Raw genomic sequence first — 8,027 nt, forward strand, 5'->3', positions numbered from 1 at the left:
AATGGGCTTAGTGCTTTCACTCTAAAAAGTATCGGTATGAATTTAACACTATGCGATGTCTACATAATTCTCACCGTGTTGGTGTTAATATTAACATGTTAATTTAATATCGTGGGGTTGTTGTTTTGATAAAACTTTAAGCTTATATAAAGTTTCATCAAAATAATATGAGTGATTCTCAAAATTTTTTTCTTGAACATTGACACTCTGTATCTTTAAAATTAACTCAGCAAACACAAAATATATCTGCAATATTGCAGCGACATTGTAACATTTCTGCAATATAGAATGTTATAATGTTGCTGCAATATTGCGGTTAGATTCTGTGTTTGCTGAGAAGCCGTTTTGGACATATGGTCATATGAAGTTTTCGTTTTGAATTTGTGTGAGGAATCCTCTTAAAGTCTTTTATAAATATTCACCTTGTATAGACACCACATGGTAATAAATTCATACTGATATTTTTTAGAGTGTTTGAATGCGCACTCCTCTTCCTGCAAATGCACTTGAGACCTATTCGATTCAGAAACCGAACTGTTGCGCGACGAAGATTCTCGTATGTGGAATTTGCGCGTGCATAATTATGTTCTCGGTCGGTAATTCTATTGGGGAACGCGCTGATGTACTTCCGTTTAAATAAAAAATAACGATCCTGTTTACGCACGGAAAAAGAAATAACTCCTTGGCATCTTTAGACTCGACAAATGGTTTCGCAGTTTTCCTTTACAATTTCTCATTCTCTGACAAAATACCATCATTCCACCGTAGATCGTGTATCATTAATCAAACGTCGAATGGAGTGAATGAGTCAGTTAAATGAATACGGTACTCGCGGCACTCACAAACGCTAGATGAACAGTTCGTTTATTAATAGTCTATCAAATATTAATTGTGAATTACAACGATATCGCGGTAATACGACCAGCAAATGTCATTCGTGCTAAATCTTGTTGAAGAATAGAAATTAAGCTAATCGAGCGCTCGCTGTTTATCAGCCGGTGGCTTCATGAATCGTGCTCTATATATGCGATCGCAAAAGGTTTAATTGAACGTTATCGTTTTAGTACGTTTAATGATGCAACTTACCACGAGAATTCGGCGCGAATACATTCAATTACCCCGCTGCAATGTAATTATGCAACGTGAAAATGAAGTAGAAGCTTCCAATTACCAGATAAAGGAAATATTTAGACTCAATGAATGTTAATTATTTTTAATTTATCGATAAAATTTACTTTAAAATTAAAATCAATTCTAAGTACGTTTTAGTTTAACTTGATTTCTATTAGCTTTGAAAGAATCTTGTAATTTTTGCTCGTACACTAAAATGCGCAAATTTAATTTACTCCATAATCTTAAATGACTCGCTTGAAAAAGATAATAAACACGTGCTTGTGTGAGATCAGAGAAAAATGTTAATCAGAAATGGATGTACAAACGTTGTGGATTAAAAATTTCTAAAAGGAGACACTAATCAGAAAATATGTGACAAGTGCTTTTATTCGTGCGTTGTAACTCCGTTACAATGCGCAATGTGTGAATCAAAGGTAATTTCAGCAGAATTAGATGAAAATAGAATGACTTATTAACGAAATTGCAACAGCCCTTTGATTTGCTTGCGAGTACTGAGGATCGCGCAACAAAGACTGTAATTAATGCGAATTTGCATTAAGTAATTAAGAGTGATACGCGTATTAACGGCTTTTCGAAGTATGTTACGCGTACCTTTCACTCTCGTGATCCTTTATAAGCTAGTTGCGCATTTCGCACGGAAACAAGAAGCGCGACTTCAAAGGCAAGCGTTTATGCGTCATCCTGATCGTCAGCGGAGGACTCGTATCACTACGTCACATTGAAAATATTTTTTGTTTCATACGAAAATCGTACGCGTATTAAATTGTCCATATCTCGCAGATAAGACTCAAAGAAAAATGTACAGAAGAAAAAAAAATACGTCCGAAATTTAAAAACCGGTATTCGTAATCGGTTCTTATATTTAAGATCGTCCTTAAATACAATCTTAAGATGTCATAAATCAATCACTGAGCCGTATTAGCTTCTTAAGATATTACTTGAGACAGTCTTGAAATAAGAATCGATTATGAATATCAATCTGTCAAAAACAGCTTCCATAGATTAATATGCGACGCCAGGTCACTCGTTCGCGATCGTCTGTCATTCATGATGGATACTTTCACCGAATTCGCCTAGAAGCTGCAATCTATCCGTCTCTCCTTACTTGTAATTCAAAACATTCATATGAGTCTTTTGATCATATATATATGGTGACAAACGAGAGTTTCGCTCGAGATGTTCCTCGTAGCGCGATGACTCTCTCGTAGGACTTTTGTTCGAAACTAAAACAGTTTTTGGTGAAGATGCGGCTGAGTTTGCATACGACTATACGTCGTCTCGCATAGCGGCTATTTCGAACGCTGTTTTGAAGTGCATCGCCGATTATTCGAACGGAGCAATTGAGATTTATCTAACAATTGAAATACATACTCCAAAAAGAAACGATTTACGCGTGGGAAAGAGGGGGGGATTACTTTTGGAAAAAGGAATCTATGACGCAGAAATGAGAATATCTAACGATCTGTTAAACCTTCGTCAGTCTGTTCCAACGTCCGAGGACCAATCTCACCAGAGCCAGCTAGCTAATTCGCTTTAAGCGGTTCTTCGTCTCTTCCCGAAGTCCGAGTTGTGGAAAGAATCGAGGAACCGATAAAAGTAGTACAGCGATTAGAGTTAATCATCGGTAAAACCGGCCGTAAATGTTCATGCGGTACGTCTTACGAGCGTTGCTTCCCTGTGAATGTGACTAGTTCGACACTGCGGAATGTTAAAAGATTTCGTTATGCGACGAGGCGCCGTTAATCGCACCTCGCGGACGCGTTGGACGCGTTACAGATAACGAGGATCGTCGAGAGACTTATGTCCTTTCCTTATATGGAGGGCGAGTCGTGCCGCTCGAGGCTGGGCGATGCACTTTCTCCCGGCAAGGATTTTAAGTTCCATACGTTCGCCGCCTCTCCGCGCGACTTCGCCGCAACATTACGCCGCGTTCGGTATACTTTCGACTTCGTCGTGCGGATCGGCTACTTTCGAGTTTCGGCCCTAGGCCCGTGGGTCCGTGGGGCATTATAATTCCGATTTCCGGCTTCGTGTGTGCTTCGCTAACAATTAAAAATTTGTTCGCCTATTACTTATCATTTCGTGTATTTTTTGTCGTTTAAATTCAATTCACATTATTAGGGTATAATAATTAATTAATTAATTAATTAATTAATTATAATAGTGTCATTATAATTCGTAATAATATACAACATTTGTCAATAGATCATTTATGCTAAAACCCACTGCATGCTCGTGTCGAAATCACCCGCATTTTCTCCCACATTTTCCCGCACATGCATTCATATACGTGCGTGCATGCATCGACATACACATGCGCTCTTTCTCCCTTTCTCTCTCTCACACACACACACACACACTCTCTCTCTCTCTCTCTCTCTCTATACGCTCAAGTGTATTTCACAAAGTACACCTTCCTCTTACTTTTCGCACACTCTCACGCCGTGGGACTGTACTGGCTTCACGCGTGGCTTATCTAACTAATTCATGATTTAAGTGTGATTTCGGGGTATACGTGTACGTGAAATGTGTACATGTAAATGCACGTATAAATGCGCGCACATCGGCACGCGCACGCCTCCCCTCTTTTCTTTCAAGATTTACAATTACAAGCGACTCGTCTCTCATTCTCGGTACATTCTACATGTAAATTGTACGTATGTGTGTAGCCTACTTTGTTGCAATAAGACAAAAAGAGAAAAGATACAAAATCAATGTGCGGCAATATCTTTGCGTTAAAAAAACCGAGAAAATAACGAGAAAGCAATATTTTTGTTTCCCTCTTGAAAAGAGGAAGAGCGAAAGATTACACGAACGATACTCTTGTGTGTCGCGCGCGCGCGCGCGTGTATGTGTGTGTGTTTCGTATGCGTAATGTGTGCTATATGAGACAATGATCTTTGTACATATTTTAAAATGTATTCCCGCGCGGTATCAACATGACGAAGATGCGGAAGATGCTCTCGTCTTGGGAAGACGCAAAGTTCACGGACGTGACGAAACGCCGATATTTATGTATACGTGCCGTCGTAACCGTCTTTCTCGCCCTGCTGTTCCTTCGATGAAATCCAATGAACGTCGGACAAACTTTAATCCGTTCGCTCATAAATTCCCGAGAATAGTTCAATTCAAAAGATCCCGCAGCCACAAAATTCCGTTTGTTCTCCGTTCTTTAGAGACTATCAAATAAACAGTAACAGAACAAAACGGCTAATTCGGCTTAAGCTTCGTGGAACAGAAGGAACTGAAAGATAGAAACTTTCTCTCAGCCACGACAGCGCGTTTTAGTTATAAATCGATTAATTACAATAACGTGGAAACGGCGTGCGGCGCGTGCGACAATCCGCGAGTGCGTTTCGCGATCTACATCGACACAGAGTATTTGCGAGAGCGATTTGTGAAACGCAAATTACTTATGTGCTCGCGTCTATGTATTTATGTGTATTGTGTGTTATGTCATATGCGAAGAGCATTCCGAAATCGAAGCAGAGCTCGTACCTACGTCGTGCTCAAGCGATGATACTAGTCACGCGGGAAAACACTGACAACTCGCAATTCGCGCATGTGATGTGTATAGTAATTACAACTAAACGATGTTCCCCTTTCTTACATTTCGACGCATGAAGAAGTTACGAAGTTACGCATGCGATTAATGATATTGGAGTTAAGAGCTCCAATATACATGAAATAGTAAGATAAAAGTAGAAAAAGAAATGGAATTTATTCAAAATGTAAACAGTTTATCGACTATATATATAAGTTTTGTTAAAGAACTCATCATGGCTGTTTTCCAGCTAGGATACAGAATTATATTGTGTTCCACTGTGTAAGATACTTGTTGGAACGCAATTTAATTTCATAATGTAACACTAAAATGCATTGTAGTCTTCCATCCTTATTCTTATGATTATATTTAGCGTCAATAATAGATTTTAATTTAGTCTTAAGTTATAAATCTTTCAGAATTGACGGTTTTTGACGGTTTTATTTCAAAATAAGTATGGCTACCAAATAACTATTTGAAAAGTTGGTAATATTGACATGTTTTACACGCTCGTATTTAGCTTTTTACAGTGTCGAGCAATGTTACTGTGTTATATGTGTACATTGTTGGAAAACGTCTTATTATGTATACAAATTGCAAAACTAATAATCATTCAAATAGAATATCTAAACAGCTATTTTAATGTGATATATTAATTTTTTATCTATTATTAATATCGTTGCTATTATTATTAACCAAATATGAACAAAGAATTTTTGACTTTATGTAACGGATTGATTTATTTGTAATCTTGAAAGTTTTGAGATATTGTTCGTATATTACAAGCAGCATAAGACTGCAAAATTTCACTTATATTGTAGAAAAAATCTCGTTTGCATTTTATAATGGAAGGATTACATAATTGAAACAAAAAAAACAGTATGTCTGTAAATGGATGGATGCATAGTAAAGTAATTTCGCGGTATTATTCAGATTATACATCTATATTTACTAATTTAGTTATTACTACTTTACTATTTACTTACATCATCGCATGTATAACTTCGAATTTCGTCAAAGCAAATATTCTTTATAGAATATATATCAGAAATATCAATATACCAAAATACAAGATCTGCGTATTACATTTTAAGAGTTAGATTTCCTTTTAATTCAAATTGGAACGAATTATATTATCTACAATGATGAGTCACAACGACAAATGATTATTTAGATCATTCGAAGACGTTAAAGAGCACATTAATTGTCAAATAATATATGATAATCAATAATTTAAATAAAAACTGTCTTTAAAAATTTTATAAAAATTATCAGAATGCTAAAAAAAAAAAGGGAACATAACGAATCACAAAGAGCAATATAAAAATAGGAACATATATGACGTATATAAACAAAATGAGGAACATATACATGATATTTAAACGTAACACGCAAGGAACTTGATTTAGATTTATGTGTACATATATATATATAAATATATATATAATGTACGTGTTCACGTGTGTGCATTTATGTGCTTTCATCTGACAATACATTGCATGAAATATCGAATCACCACGCGCATAACTTATGTATCAAATAAAATGATAAGATCCTAATGTTTCCGTTGAAAAGAATCTCTCTTAGAAGATCAAAACACAATTAGATTAGTGAACGTAAAGTATTCACGTAGATATATAAAGTTCGAACTCACATATATAATTCGTGAGACGTGGGTACGTGCTGTGCTACGTGTCGTACCGCAATGTATTCTAAACATAAAACACGAGGCTTGTTTACACGAATGTTAAAAATGCTTTTACAATTTTTTTCCTGCACCGTGGGAATTGATTCCGTGTCTTGTCTCGGTTTTGAGAAAGCTTTTACACTTATGTTATATATACCAACCATGTTGAACCTTTGGAACGAAGTCTTTCTTACATATTTAGTGTGCAAAATATTCTTACGCTTTTCGTGGTTCGTCAAATAATTATTATATATAGTAGTAATAAAGGATAAAATTCTACGAGCCCTCGGGACAATCAACGAGGTTATGCATTGACATTCGGTCGGTCCCTGCGCTTAAAAATCTTTGAGTCGAAGGTGACTCTATCGCTTTTTCTTCCTCACTCTTTTTCTGTTTCCATTTTTACTCACATCCTCTCACATTCATTTTCGTTTTCTCTCTCTCTCTCTCTCCCTCTCTCTCTCTCTCATATACCCCGAACTACTGTCACACCACTCATTCTATCTAACTTGCACACTGACGTTTGCACAAATACGTACTTACGATATAGTTCTTACAATATTTTATATATATTCATTTACTCTATTAATTATATCAATACTGTTGACGGATAGAGATTCATTCACAGATCGCACCAGAGCGGACAATTGTCTCTGACGCGCGTGGCATTAACATTCCTTTTTCTCACTTCTTTATCTTTTTCATCATGCAAGTGATTCTTTACTTCCTTCAGTCACATCGTTCTACCTTTCATATTTAACATAATTTTTGACATAAAGTTTTTATCACACGCTAAAAACACTTGATCTCCTTCATTTCGGAGATAGCCATCTGTCCGCACAGTGCCCCGAAGCGATAGAGCGATCCACGAATAAACGGGTGCAACTGCCACTCTTCTTCTTTCCTATCTGCCGCTTCCGTCATTCAGTTTCTCCGCAATCTTCCCGTATATCGCCGTGGTGAATTCGGAGACACCGCGCTACCTCCCCTCCGTTCGAGAATTAGAAAAACCATACAAACTCGAGCAGATGCCGCCGCGTATTATTCGTCCTCGTCTTCATTCTCAACAGCATTGCAGCATTAACAGCGTCAGCGGGTTGTACAATGATTTAGCGCGAAATTTACCTATCGGCGAATCAGAACACTTTTGCACCGGCACAAACACGTTTCCCGCTCGCATCGAGTCCCAAACGTTGTCATCTGGTCCGATCATCTCATTCTCCCGCACGAAATAATCCCTATTATGGTTATGATTAAGTGTAATCATTTGTGACCGCGCTGCGCGAGGAAATACTCTATCTGCTGTAGACAGAGTAATTGCTGCACCAAACTCTGTAGCGGATCCTGGCCCGGCTGAAGTTGGCCCGGCTGAAGCTGGCCCGGCTGCTGTCCTTGGAGTCCTTGCGGCTGCATCAAGCCTCCACCAGTAGGCTGAGCAGACGTAGGCGGCAGCATCGTAGTGCCCGGACCTGACTGCTCGGCCAACAACTGTCGTTGCAGCTGTTGCGCCTGGTAATGAGCCACCGCCATCAGTTCCGAGGATTCCATGCCCATCGAGGCGGCGGCAGCGGCGGCGGCGGCTGCAGCGGCGGCTACGTGACCCAACTGCGGATGCTGCTCCGGATGATGGTGGCCCGGTACTGCTGCTGCTGCTGCAGCTGC

The sequence above is a fragment of the Mycetomoellerius zeteki genome, unplaced genomic scaffold (assembly GCF_001594055.1).
Source record: "Mycetomoellerius zeteki isolate Tzet28-1 unplaced genomic scaffold, Tzet1.0 scaffold62, whole genome shotgun sequence".
NCBI lineage: Eukaryota > Metazoa > Arthropoda > Insecta > Hymenoptera > Formicidae > Mycetomoellerius > Mycetomoellerius zeteki.